We start from the raw sequence: 15,119 nt of genomic DNA on the forward strand, positions 1-15,119 counted from the left end.
GCTATGGCGTGGAGTTTGTTGTGGAGGTTGTCCTTTGCAGTGGTGGGATCTTTCAGGAGGGAGATGATGAGCTGAGTGTCGTCGGCGTAGGAGACTATGTTGATGTGGTGTGTTTGTTGCGATGTTGCGAGGGGGGCCATGTATACGTTGAAAAGTGTGGGTCTGAATGAAGATCCTCGAGGGATGCCACAGGTGATATTGGAGGCTTCTGATAGGAACGGTGGGAGGCAAACTCTTTGGGTTCTGTCCTTGAGAAATGACAAGATCCAGTCCAGGGCCTTGTCGCGGATTCCAGCTTTATGGAGGTGTGTGCGGAGAGTGTGATGGCATACCGTGTCGAAAGCTGCGGAGAGGTCCAGGAGAATGAGTGCTGCTGTTTCTCCTTTGTCTAGCATGGTCCTGATGTCGTCTGTTGCAGCAATGAGTGCAGTCTCGGTGCTGTGATTTTTGTAGAATCCGGATTGGGAGGTGTCAAGTGCCTTGTTATCTTCCGGGAACCGGGATAGTTGAGCATTCACAATTTTTTCGATGACCTTGGCTGGCTAGGGGAGGAGGGAGATCGGTCGGTAGTTCTTGGGGTCATCAGGGTCTGCCTTAGGTTTCTTTAGCAGGGTGTTGAATTCTGCGTGCTTCCATTTCTCTGGAAGGTGGCTCATTCAAAGGAACTGTTGATGGTGTGGCAGAGATGGGGGGCGATGATGGTGTTGGCTTTGTTGAAGATGTGGTGTGGACAGTGGTCTGATGGAGATCCAGAGTGGATGGTGGCCATGGTGTTCGCGGGGTCTTCTGTGTTGACCGGGGTCCAGGTGTGGAGGAGGTGGGTTTTTCTTGGAGCGTGGGGTTCGAGGGTGTTCATAGTTAGCTGGTATGATTTGTAGTTGAAGCTGTTGTGGATTTCTGCTATCATTCGACGGAAGTGGGATGCGAGTGAGTTGTAGAGCTCCTGTGATGGTGGGGGTTCGTTGAAGCATGCCTTTGGGGAGGTTAGATCTTGGATAATGCTGAAGAGTTCTTTGGTGTTGTGAGCGTTGGTGTCAATGCGGTTTTTGAAGTGGGTCCTTTTGACGATGTGTATCAATTGGTGATTTCTGTGTAGGTCCTCCTTGAAGGTGAAGGGATTGGAGGCGATGGGGTCACAGCACCAGTTTTTTTTCCATTCTGCAGCAACGTCATTTGGATTCCTGTAAATCTGGGGTGAACCAGCTGGCCTTGATTCTGTGCGGGTTGTTAGGGTGTTTTTTGAGCGGTGCGAGGGTGTTGCGCAGTCTTCTAACCAGTGGTGCAGGTTGGTGGCAGCTGTGTTGGGGTCTGAGGTCCCGGGGGGGGTCTGGGTGAGGGTGGAGATCAGTTGGTCCATGGATATTCTGCTCCAGTTGCATCGGGGCGGCTGTGTGCGGTGGTGGCGAGTGACTGGTTTTTGGTAGGAAAAGTGGATACATCGGTTGTCTGTCCAGTAGAGTTCGGTGGTGTGGCTGAAGGCCACGTGTTTGCTGGTTGTGAAGATGGGATCGAGAGTGTGGCCTGCGGAGTGGGTCGGTGTGGTGACAAGTTGCTTGAGGCCGAGGTTGGCGAGGTTGTCGATTAGGTTGGTGGTGTTAGTATTGTTGTTATTTTCCAGGTGGAAGTTCAGGTCGCCTAGGAGGATGTAGTCTGTTGAGGCAAGGGCTTGGGAGCTGATGGTGTTGGTGATATCATCACAGAACTGTGGTCTCGGGCCGGGGGGTTTGTAGACCAGTGTTCCTCTGAGTGTGTTGTTGGCATTTATGTAGATTTTGAAGTGGAGGTGCTCGGCGGACTTGATGATGTCGTCGGAGTTGGTGGAGATTCTTATGGTGTTTTTATGGACTATGGCGATTCCTCTTCCTGGTTTGTTGTTGCGGTCTCTTCTGGTGATTTTGTAGTTATCCGGTATAGCTATTTCTATGTCTGGTTCCGAGGCAGGGTTCATCCATATTTTGGTGAGGAATGCGATGTGTTTGGACAGAGCGGGTGTTCAGCAGGATGCATTTTAGGTGGCAGTCTGTTTTGGTGTGGTGTTCAGGGGTTGGCTTGCAGGTGAAGTTGCAGGCACTGCAAGAGAAGGGTCCTCTGGTGCGCGTTGGTGTGACCTGGCAGCAGGTGGAGGAACGACCTGGGTTTAGGGCATGGAGTTCGTCAGCAGTGTAATGTTGAGAGGTAGTGCGGAGGGCGTGTTGGCCAGGGGGTCTGGCGCTAGGCGCAGTCTTGGAGCGGACGGGCACAGACGGGCACAGACGTGCTTGCCTTTGGCGTGCCTTCAGCATGCCAGCGGCACATCCACGCTGCAGACGGCATAAGAGGGGAGGAGGGAGGGTGTGTTAGCTGGGAGGAGGGGTGGTGGCAAACCAATGGCAGGGCGGGGCGGGCCAGTAGAGGAGCAAGGGCGGGAAGGCAGGAATACGAGGAGGGAGGGGGGCGGGCCGCGAGAACGAAGCGGCTACGAGGAGGGAGAAACCAAGAAGGAAAATACTGGGAGCCCAACAGGAAATGCAGGCGGCTGGCAGCAGCGAGGAGCGAGGGAAGCGACCTACCTGCTTAAAGCAGCTGAAAGCAACTATCACATGCAACATGTGATAGTTGAAGATAGGATTAACGTGATTGATGTATATTTTACAAAGTCCCATTGTATGACATGTTTTCTTTATGATTAAACAGAGAACATTGCCCTGGAGCAGAAAAGGAAGTACCAGATCTGGGAGGAGAAGTACAAGCACATCAGGAAGATCCACAAGGCCTATTACAAAATAGGCAAAAATTACAAGAAGGAGAATGCATCCAGGAAATAGAGAGCATTCCCACAGGGATCACAAACTCTGGACATGCCTACCACCAGCAAGGTGTGAGGAGCAGACATGGGTGGGTCTGCAGACACGGGAACCTCTACCTCTACAGGTAGCCACACAGGACCACATGTCCTGTGTAACATTTTATAAAAAAATACAAAAAATATATATTTGTTTAGGCATAAATGTGTGGTTAGTTGATGTATAGATGATTCTCCTGTTGTCTGTTTATGAAGATGTGTTTTGAGGGGGTGTGGGGAGCGTTCATCATGTAGCGTTAACTGTGTAGAGCAAGGTAGGTTAAGTTCAGGTAGTTGTAGTTAGTATTCAGTATAAGGTAGTGTAGGTTAGGTTTGGATAATTATATTTTTGTAGATTGGGTAGTGTTAGTTAAAGATAATTAAGATTTCATTACTTTTTGTTGTTTGCTACATACAAGTCTCCATCATGATTTACTGTGTAGGAGTTACCATGTCTATTCAGGTAATGTTATTTGCTAGATGCATGCCTTTGTCTTTGCTAGCAGTGTTTGGCAACATGAGTGACCAGGTGATTTCCCTATGGACAGGTTGGCCATGGAATCACATGAGCTAGCTACAAATATCACTGAGTAGTGCATAAGATGATCTGTATGTGAAAACATACACAGCCCAACACAGGTATTTACATACAGTTGATCTGTACAGGTAAGTCATGTAATATGCATTAGTGTGATGTTGTAGTTATTGCACTCACTATGCTCAAAGGATTTTTGACCCACACATGGATACCTGCCCCTTACAGACTCACACTTACATCATTTACTTGTCACAGCAATGTTGTTTGGTTTCTACTATCTATGCTTAGACCAGCCAGCTGTTATGTGACTTAAATCAGCTTTAACGATGATTGCATGATACCTGTTACACTTCGTGCTTGAGAACTTTGACAACTGCTTGCTAGTCAACATACAGAACATGTTAACTAGATATGTTCCAATCTGTCTGTTGCTCCAATCCACACATGTTTATTTGGCAAGTAGTCAGTGTAGTTGCTTAACACAATGCAACACGTTCAAATTAGTCCTGCTTCAGACACACATACAGCACACAGGTTATACTTAGTGCTTTTATTCACATGTGCACAATGATTTGATATCCAAAGGAACAAATCATATGGCAACAACCCCAAAAGATGTTCTGAGCAGTGGATATTGAGGCAGAGTCGCTGGGGGGAACATGTCATGAGACATGTATAGGAGATGAGTGCTTCAGTGTGGAAGAGGACCACATTGCCATTAGGGTATAGAAGCCACAATAACAGTCCCCAAATGTGTAAGATCAACAGAAGGAAAATGAAATTGAGGGCAGTGCCAGTTGATTTGACAATGGAATATTCTTAATCACAGGGCAAAGGAGAAAGTGAATATGTGCCACATAGAAGTGGTAATGGGCACTTTTGAGTGTGAAAGATGTGCAGTCCACATCTTCTTCCATTGATTTATGCAGTGCCTCATGTGAGAGGGGTATTGTAGATGTGAGAGTTGAGGGAGGCACAGACACATCAGGAGCTAATGATGTGAATCCTGTGCCCTCGGAAGCTTTCATCTGTTGAAACACTTAAGGCAGCACAGTAGTAAGGAGCAACTGCTGGTTTTGAAACACAGCAACAGCATCACAGTGGTAGGTGCTTCATGGTGGCAATGACAGAGGCCTGCTTCTGCTCCATGGGCTCCAAGCCGTTTCCCCTTTTCCCCCATCTAGTTGACAACATCACAGGTGCCACTTTGGCAGGGCATTTGCTCATACCTTTACCTCATGGCACCAATGATGTCAGCCAGGGACTGCTGGAGACCATGAAGTGGTAAGTAGGTGTCTTTTATGGCAGAAGAATTGGCCTTACTTGGACTGAGGCAACTATGAACTGCCTCTAGGGTGTCCGCCATGGTCTCTATCCCTGTCCGCACCTGATCTGCCTGTTCCCGCTGGACTCCTACCTCAGGCTGAATAAGAACTATAAAGGAGCACAAGGGTAGTAGGGGTGACTCGTGTCGCACTTCTAGGTAATACAACAAAAGTAATTACACAGGTAAGTAAACTAGAGCAAATTCTGGTGCAGCATGGACCCGTGCCTTACTACCCAAACGGCACACAGATGGGTATCAGAGTACCCAAGGATAAAATTAGAACAAATAGGCCACAGCACACAGACTATATTGTCCAATCATATGGTGGGGATGATAGATCCCTGGTAGTGCGTTTGAAGGTTTAGAAGAAGTAAACGGTAAAGAGAAATCTTGAGTCTTGTCAGTAGACGGTGTCCTTTATTTGTAGACGTTAGAAATCAAAGTGTCATCATGAAAAAACAGCCAACACGTGTTTCGTCACACAAGTGACTTCATCAAGGCTGGGCCGTGCGGCCAGAGTAGTAGAGAATAATCAGCTAAGTAGGCTGAAATAAAGAAAAGAATATCTTGTTAGGAAATTGTAACTAAGGGTAATGACACTGCCCGAGCAGCAACGGGTAGGTTGAGTGTTGATAACGTAGGTTGATCACGTAGATTGATAAAAGTATGAGAAGCCCTGATAAGCCTGGTAAGCGTCTGTACGGGAAGTAGTTAAGTCGCTCCTTAACTACTTCCCGTACAGACGCTTACCAGGCTTATCAGGGCTTCTCATACTTTTATCAATCTACGTGATCAACCTACGTTATCAACACTCAACCTACCCGTTGCTGCTCGGGCAGTGTCATTACCCTTAGTTACAATTTCCTAACAAGATATTCTTTTCTTTATTTCAGCCTACTTAGCTGATTATTCTCTACTACTCTGGCCGCACGGCCCAGCCTTGATGAAGTCACTTGTGTGACGAAACACGTGTTGGCTGTTTTTTCATGATGACACTTTGATTTCTAACGTCTACAAATAAAGGACACTGTCTACTGACAAGACTCAAGATTTCTCTTTACCGTTTACTTCTTCTAAACCTTCAAATGCACTACCAGGGATCTATCATCCCCACCATATGATTGGACAATATAGTCTGTGTGCTGTGGCCTATTTGTTCTAATCCTACCTCAGGCTGTTGAAATGATAGTTGTGGGTCCTGGGAGTCCAGGGCTCTGTGTGGGCTGGCAGGTGGTGTCTGATGCATGTTAAGTAGATCATCTGGAGACCCCGAAATGCTGTCATGCCTTTCGGTGACTGGAGAATGGTGTCTGGATGGTGCCCAGGATTTGCTGCAGGGTGTCCGAGTTGATGGTTTGCAGCTCGTCATCCACATCATTGCTAAAGTCCAGGACAGACTGGTGGCCGAAGGTATGGGATCATCCTCTGCAATGAGAAAAAAGAAATGTTGAAGGTGATCTCTGTTAGATGTTAAAATGAGTAATCAGGTTGACATTCAAGTTTTTAGATGTACCGCTTTCAGTTTAACAGTGATGTGATGTACGCTGTTTAGCATAGGTATTGATACAAAATTTCACTGTATTTCCATTATGGATGATAGTATTTCTGCATTGTCCTCACATGCACTTTGTGCCTACTCTGAGGGGATGAGCTCTTTCCTACTGGGTAGATGACGATCACTGAAATTACCCCCATTTCATCATGATCAGAATTGTTTACCATTTGACTCAGGCCATTCCTCAATGTACATTCCTCCTTTACCCATTTTTGAGTACTTGGACATGGGTTAGTGCCACACAGGGATGCTACCCAGATCATGCATTCATTCTCACATGGCTATGACACATGGATTATGCACGACCATATCCCATGGGGCTACACATTGCTTTGTTATTGTAAGGTATGGATCAGGTATCACCCTGCATGGTAGTAGTGCTGGTGATACTGCAAGGTACCTACAGATGACTCCCATATCACTAGGCCTACCCACTTCAGCCTGGGAGCTTCCATGACTCCTGTCATTTGGGGTGGCTAAGTAGTTCTTAGTATCCCTTCTCAGGCCTCTGTTTGACATCCTCCTACTTATATATAATAGTCAGAAGCTTAGGTGAACTTAACTTAAGACTCAATGTGAACAGCATGCTATTTGAAAAAAAAGTAGCATTGTAGGACACAACAAAGGCTGCACCCACTGATAGCACCGGCGCCCACAGGGTGTGTGGTTTGCTGCACCCCTGCACTGGCACCGCCTCTCCCAACGCTCTGCCATGGCGATGAGTGAGAACAAAAACAAAACAGGAAGAAAAGAAAGATTACAGAGCAAGAAATGATGAAGTTAGGGGAAAACAACAAAGGGACAAATAGTGGCAGAAAAGAATAAAAGAGGCAAAAACATAGCAGACACCAACACAAATACACAAACTAATGAAATAAATGTAAAACAGGGGAAGATATGTAGGATAAAGTAAGGATTGAAAATATGTAACTTAGATTGAAAAGTAGGTCCAGCATCGTACACAGAAAAGGAAAAAGAAAAAGGCCACATACGAGGGCAACAATGCAGTGCCATTTACACTTACTTAACAACGTAGAGTAAGCTACTAGTACCAGTCAGAATGAATGGGTGGCCGAGCATAACTCCACCGGTTCGCGGAGCTAGGAGGGTTTTTGGACACTCTGCAGAATTCTGCGTAGCAGAACTCCGCAAACTCTGTGCACACCTAGAAACCTAGAACATATGTAAGGTCTCGACTCTGTCTACCCTTTTCACCCAGTTGAACTAATACTGCTCCAGCTCAATTTTCAGAGGCATCCTTCTGTACAATGAAAGACTGACTGTAGTCAGGCATTTTCAGTACTAGTGCAGCACGTAGTGCCTTCTTTTGTTCCTCAAATTACTTTCGACACTTTGCAGTCCCTATTACCTTCTACTTCCTAGAGGTCAAAGCAGCAAAAGGGGGCAACTATACTTTATAGTTCACCTCAAAGTTCCTACAATACCTCCCACTCTATCACCAATTGAATTTTGACATCCAATGGGGGCAACATTCCATTTCCCACATCCTGCCCAGAGTAGACTACCAAGAACTGCCCCATCTGACACTTATTTGCCTTGATCGTGAGTTTTGCATGGGTCTTCCCATATGTTGCTGAGCACTGCATTGTCATCTAGATAGGCTACACAGAACTTTTGCAACTCTGAGAGAACATGGTTCACCAGGCACTGAAAAGTGGCAGGGGCCTTTTTCCAGCCAAAGGGCATTGCCTTGAACTGATACTGCCCCTTTAGTTTATAAAATGCAATCTTCTCTTTTACACATGGTGCTAATGCTATCTGCCAATAACCACTAGTCAGATCAAGGGTTCTCAAGTATTTAGCAGCACCTAACTGATCCACAAGCTCATCCGCTCTGTGGATTGGATCTGCATCAGTTTTGGTTAGCTCATTGAGGGCCCAGTAGCCAACAGAGAACTGCAAGTCAGTAGACCCTTGCTTTGTTATTAGAAATACAGGACATGCCCAAGGACTACGTGATATCTCAATGACCCCCAGGTCCTACTTTTTGTCAACTTCTGTGCTAATGCATGCCTGAACCTTCTGTACATCCTGCCCTTCACTGGCAGACTGTTACCTGTGTCTTTGTCATGCACACAGAAAGGTGTCAATGCTGGGGTCAGCAAGAAGTGGCTGGCAATCCTTCCCAACACCTATATACACTCTCTGCTTCTCAGGAGTTTACCTAGGGGCTAACTGCACCCCTTTGACAGGACCATCCTTCATGTCTCTATGCAGTAAGTCAGGAAGAGGCTCACTGTTTTCCTTTACTTTCTCTGCCATAGACATGACACTCACTATATTCTCTGGTGAAGAAAGGCTTCATCCTGGTCACATGGAAAACATGCTTGGATTCCCTTGTGGCACCTTTTTACACCAAGTAGTTTAGCTCTGAAACGTTCTAAACTATCTTGTGTGGCCCACACCATTTGTCCTCCAAAGCCCTGGGACAAATACGCTTCAGCACTAGTACCTGCTATCTTGTGTGGCCCACACCATTTGTCCTCCAAAGCCCTGGGACAAATACGCTTCAGCACTAGTACCTCCTGACATTCTTAGTACCCAGTCAGCGTAGCTTTCAAGTTGCACAATTCCTTTGTCAGTGCATTGCTAGCTAGAAGGTTTCCCTTGGCTGACTTATGCATTGTGCCATCAACTTCCTGAAGCTAATTACATGATCTACCATAACTGTCTGTGGGGTTTCTCCACTCCTTCCCATCCTTCTCTAAGCAAGGCAAGCTGACCTCTCCCCAGGTGTCAACACAGTAGTTCAAAGGGACTGAATCCTACTCTCTTCTGCAGAGAGTTACCATCAGGAAACAGCACCACAGTATCCACCCAGCATACCCATATCTCTGTCCCCAGAATACATTGATCAGCAGTGTGTCCACCTCTACAGGGACCCCGGGCCACACCTCATACCCAAGACAATCATAACCTGGGGTCAGTGGCAGTGGGCACATGATTCAGGGGACAGAGGCACAGGCCAACAGGGGCACTGGGAGGACTTCTGTGCGCCAGGGGGAGGACATGCCCAGGGAACCGACTCTCCAGGAGACACTTGCAGAGATCATGGGAGCATATCAACATTCCCAGGACACGATGGGCCAGATCGTGGTCAACGTGCAGGAGAACAGGCAGCTGCAGGAAGGACAGTATCAGGGGATCAAGGAGGACTTGCAGCCCATCAACAACACCCTGATCTCCCTAGCAGGGGTGCTGGCAGACATGGCCAACATAATGAAGGAGGCAGTCACACAACAGCGGGCCCCTGTCACTTGCCAGACATCTGAACAGTGGACCCAATGCCCCGCCACAGGACTCACAGGCCACCAGCACCCCTCCCCCTGCAGAAGGAGAACCACCCCGCAAACGTTCCCTGCCATCCAGGCAGAAGTAAGAGACACTTACCAAGACCCCTGCCAGGAAATGAGACTCTCCTGATTGTCACCCTTGTGCCCCACTCAGTCACCATGTCCACCTTGAACCGCCATTGCTCCCCTTCCTATGTCCCCTTGGACAATGCACCTGTGGTTCAAATAGACGGGAACAATACCCTGGACTTACCTACATCATCACCCCAGCCCATTGAACTTGCCACTCTATATTTTAGCACTTCAATAAACACCCTTTGAAAAAAAGAAGTCTGGAGTATGTCATATTTTCAATTATATATTCATTGAAACAGGTACAAACATTGCAATACAACTGTAAAGAAAATGAACATGGATTATTGACCTGCAGCTGGCTGCAGTGATCACACCGGGAGTGTATGTCAGGTCACCATCTGCAAAATGAATTGCCAGAGGGTACAGTAACTGGGCATAGAAGTGGGAAATAACAGCATGCTAGTGCCACAGAAATTCAAACAAATGTAAATGAAATGTGAAGTAACACTGTCTTACCTATGTGTCATTGGAAGTATTGTCTGATCACTGATATTCTGTTGTCCTCATCCTCTGCCTCCTCATCCTCACTGTCCCCAGGGTCCACTGCTGGCACACTGGCATCTCCAGCCGCGTCCTACTGCAGAAAAGGCACATGGTTTCTCAGGGCAAGGTTGTGCAACTTGCAGCATGCAACTACTATCTGGCAGACCTTCTTGGGTGAGTAGCACAAGGATCCATCTGTTAGATGGAGGCACCAAAACCTGGCCTTCACGAGGGCAAAGGTCCTTACTATTATCCTTCTGGTTCAGCCATGGGCCTCATTATACCATTGTTCTGCCCTTGTCCTGGCATTCCTCACAGGGGTCAGCAGTAATGATACGTTGTGATAACCGGAGTCACCTGCAAATTTTGAGGGACATCATTTAGCCACACACTATCCCAATAGCCCACACCACACCCATACACCAACATATACTGGGTGGGAACCAGGGCTCACTTATTTGCCACACCTCTGCCTCTGTAGCTGGGCCATCACATTTGGGATGCTGATATTCCTCAGGATAAAGGCATCATGCACTGACCAAGGATACTTAGCATTGAGATGGGAGATGTACTGGTCCACCAAGCACACCATCTGTACATTAATAGAGTGGAAGCTCTTACGATTTCTGAACACCTGTTCATTCTGAAGGGGGTTACAGATGCAAAATGTGTTCCATCAATCACCCCAATTATGTTTGGGATATGTCCCTTAGCCTAGAACTTGTCCTTCACTGTAGCAAAATCTTCAACCTGGGGAAATACAATGGAGCTGCACATGTGTTTAATCAGGGCAGAAAACACTCTTGTTAGCACTATTGAGAACATTGGCTGTGACATTACTGCTGCCAAGCCCACTATCACTTGGAAAGAACCAGTTGCCAGGAAATGGAGCACTGATAGATCTTGCACAAGAGGTGGTATCCCAGTGGGGTGACTGTAGGAAAGTACCATCTTGCCTGGCATGTTACCCCAATTTTTACTTGTGTGTCAGTTTGTTTTTGCCTGTCTCACTGGGATCCTGATAGCAGGACCCCAGTGCTCATAGTTTGTGGCCTAAATGTGTGTCCCTGTGTAGTGACTGACTGTGTCACTGAAGCTCTGCTAATCAGAACCTCAGTGCTTATGCTCCCTCTGTCTTTAAAATTGTCACTGTAGGCTAGTGACCGTTTTTACCAAATCTATTTGGCACACTGGAACACCCTTATAACTCCCTAGTATATGGTACCTAGGTACCCAGGGTATTGGGGAACAAGGAGAGCCATATGGGCTGCAACATTTATTTTGCCACCCATAGGGAGCTCAGACAATTTTTACACAGGACTGCCACTGCAGCCTGAGTGAAATAACACCCACGTTATATCACAGCCATGTTACACTGCACTTAAGTAACTTATAAGTCACCTTTATGTCTAACCCTCACTTGGTGAAGGTTAGGTGCAAAGTTACTAAGTGTGAGGGCACCCTGGCACTAGCCAAGGTGCCCCCACATAGTTCAGGGCAATTTCCCTGGACTTTGTGAGTGTGGGGACACCATTACATGCGTGCACTACATATAGGTCAATACCTATATGTAGCTTCACAATGGTAACTCTGAATATGGCCATGTAACATGTCTAAGATCATGGAATTGTCATCCCATGACAAATCTGGTATTGGGATGCCAATCCCATGCATCCCCGGGGCTCCAGCATGGACCCCGGGTACTGCCAAACCAGCTCTCTGGGGTTTTCACTGCAGCTACTGCTGCTGCCAAACCACAGAAAGGCTTCTGCCCTCCTGGGGTCTGGGCAGCCCAGTCCCAGGAAGGCAGAACAAAGGATTTACTCTGAGAGAGGGTGTTACACCCTCTCCCTTTGGAAATAGGTGTTAGGGGCCTGAGAGGAGTAGCCTCTCCTGGCCTCTGGAAATGCTTTGAAGGGCACAGATGGTGCCCTCCTTGCATAAACCAGTCTACACCGGTTTAGGGAACCCCAAGCCCTGCTCTGGTGCGAAACTGGACAAAGGAAAGGGGAGTTACCACTCCCCTGTCCATCACCACCCCAGGGGTGGTGCCCAGAGCTTCTCCAGTGTGTCACAGACCTCTGCCATCTTGAATGCAGAGGTGTGAGGGCACAATGGAGGCCTCTGAGTGGCCAGTGCCAGCAAGTAATGTCAGAGACCCCTCCTGATAGGTGCCTACCTGACTAGGTGGCCAATCCTCCTCTGAGGGCTATTTAGGGTCTCTCCTGTGGGCTTTTCCTCAGATGACGAATGCAAGAGCTCACCAGAGTTCCTCTGCATCTCCCTCTTCAACTTCTGCCAAGGATCGACTGCTGACTGCTCCAGGATGCCTGCAAAACTGCAACAAAGTAGAAAGAAGACTACCAGTGACATTGTAGTGCCTAAACCTGCCGGCTTTCTCGAATGTTTCCTGGTGGTGCATGCTCTGGGGGCTGTCTGCCTTCCCCCTGCACTGGAAGTCAAGAAGAAATCTCCTGTGGGTCAACTGAATCTTCCCCCTGCTAATGCAGGCACCAAACATCTGCTTCACCAGCCCTCTGGGTCCACTCTCATCAGAAGAGCATGGTCCCTGGAACACAGGTGCTGGATCCAAGTGACGCTGACAGTCCAGTGGTCTATCTGTCCAAATTTGGTGGAGGTAATTCTTTCCCCCCCCTCGCCAGACAGTAATCCTGTGTACTGCATGAACTGCCACTGCTAGGCCTTCTGAGCACTTTTGCAAGGAATCCTTCATGCACAGCACAGCCCAGGTCACCAGCACTCCGTCCTGCATTGCTCATCTCGCTGACTTGACCACCCGCTTCGTGGGACCCTCCTTTGTAGTGTTGAGATGACCGCCATGCTCAGTTTTCTGGAACCCGTGTTCAAGTACTTCTGCGGGTGCTGCCTTCTTTTGCTTGGGCTCCCTGTGTTGCCTCTTTCTCCTCTTCCAATTGGCGACCTCCTGTTCCTTCCTGGGCCCGGGCAGCACCCATTTTCTTCAACCGTGACCTTAGCAGCTAGCAAGGCTTGTTTGCGGTGTTCCTGCAAGTAAACAACTCTGTATCCTCCAGAATTCCATGGAGCATCTTCTGTGCAAATGAGAAGTTCCTGGCATCTTCCGTTGTTGCAGAATCTTCAGCTTCTTCCACCTGGAGGCAGCCATTTTGCACCTTCAACTGGGGTTTAATGGGCTCCTTCCCCCACTGGACACTTTTGTGACTCTTGGACTTGGTCCCCTTCCTTTACAGGTCCTCAGATCCAGGAATCCGTCTTCAGTGCTTTTCAGTCACTTGTTGTCTTTGCAGAATCTCCTATCACGACTTTAGTGTGTTTCTGGGGAAGTAGGGTAACTTTACTCCTACTTTTCAGGGTCTTGGAGTGGGATATCCTGGACACTCTTAGTGTTTTCTTACACTCCCAGTGACCCTATACACACTACACTAGGCCTGAGGTCCCTAAGTGGATTGCATTCCACTTTCGTAGAATATGGTTTGTGTTGCCCCTAGGCCTATTGCATCCTATTGTATGCTAAAGTGTTTGCACTACCTTTCTAACTGTTTACTTACCTGATTTTGATTTGTGTGTATTTTTGTGTATTTTACTTACCTCCTAAGGGAGTATTTCCTCTGAGATATTTTTGGCACATTGTCACTAATATAAAGTACCTTTATTTTTTAGTAACTCTGAGTATTGTGATTCTTATGATATAGTGCTATATGATGTAAGTGGTATAGTAGGAGCTTTGCATATCTCCTAGTTCAGCCTAAGCTGCTCTGCTATAGCTACCTCTATCAGCCTAAGCTGCTAGAACACTACTATTCTACTAATAAGGGATAACTGGACCTGGCACAAGGTGTAAGTTCCATCAGGTACCCACTATAAGCCAGGCCAGCCTCCTACAGGTGGCTACCGCCGTGATGGTTGTTGTTTCCGCCCTGGAGGTCAGTGTGATACATTGGCTGACTTTCAGAGATCACACTGCCATGATCATAATTTGGGGTAGTTACCGCCAGCTTGTTGGCCGTATTACCACCACTTAAACACAAACTGCAGGAGTTGTAATGAGGGCCTAAGGCACTAATTTATACTTTTTGACTCTAAACTGCTCTAACGCAGTTTAGCGTCAAAAAGTATACTGCCGACTAGCACCATCCCAAGGCTCCAGCCGGGCATCATATTTATGGTATGACGATAGCCGGCGGTAAGGCCCAGCTAGAGTCACAAAAAAGGATGCTGTCTGGGTGGGGAAGGCGTAGGGGGAACAGGGGGTTTAGCCTCAAAGGATGACGCTAGTATGGGCAGAGGTATAAATAATGGCTCTAACAAGACTAGCGTAATTTTCTGATGTTAAAATCCCATGAACATGACTCCTGTCTAAGTTAAGACAGGAGTTATGACCACCACTCCAATGGCTATGCCCAGGGGACTCATGTCCCCTGGGCATGGCCACTGGGCCCAGTGCCATGTGGGGGGGTGGAAAGTTATGCTCCCCTATGGCTCTACAAAAAATAAAGATAAATACTTACCTCTACGGGAATGGGGTCCCCCATCCTCCACTGTCCCTCTGTTGGGGGTGGGGGTGTTCGTGGGGCTAGGGAAGGCCACCTGCTGGCTCTGTCTATGGTCTCTGCCCATGGAAAAAGGCCCACAGGTCGCCTAACGCCTGCCCTGACACAGGCATTAAATAATGGCGCTAAACAAGCTTAGCACCATTAGTTAAGGCCCCCACCCACCCATGCTTGATTTTAGCATGGGGGGATAAATATGGCGCTCAGGTCATATTGTAATTTTTTGCTCGGGGACAGCACCTCATTGACACAAGGTAGTTTTCCGCAGGCAAAGAAAGTGTAGCAACAAAATATAAATATGGATTTAAGTCTACGCTGAATTAGCGTAAAAAATAATGACGCAGATTCAGAGCAGATAGAGCATAAATATGTCCCTAAAGGTGGTCAGTGTCTTTG

The sequence above is a fragment of the Pleurodeles waltl genome, chromosome 6 (assembly GCF_031143425.1).
Source record: "Pleurodeles waltl isolate 20211129_DDA chromosome 6, aPleWal1.hap1.20221129, whole genome shotgun sequence".
Classification (NCBI taxonomy): domain Eukaryota; kingdom Metazoa; phylum Chordata; class Amphibia; order Caudata; family Salamandridae; genus Pleurodeles; species Pleurodeles waltl.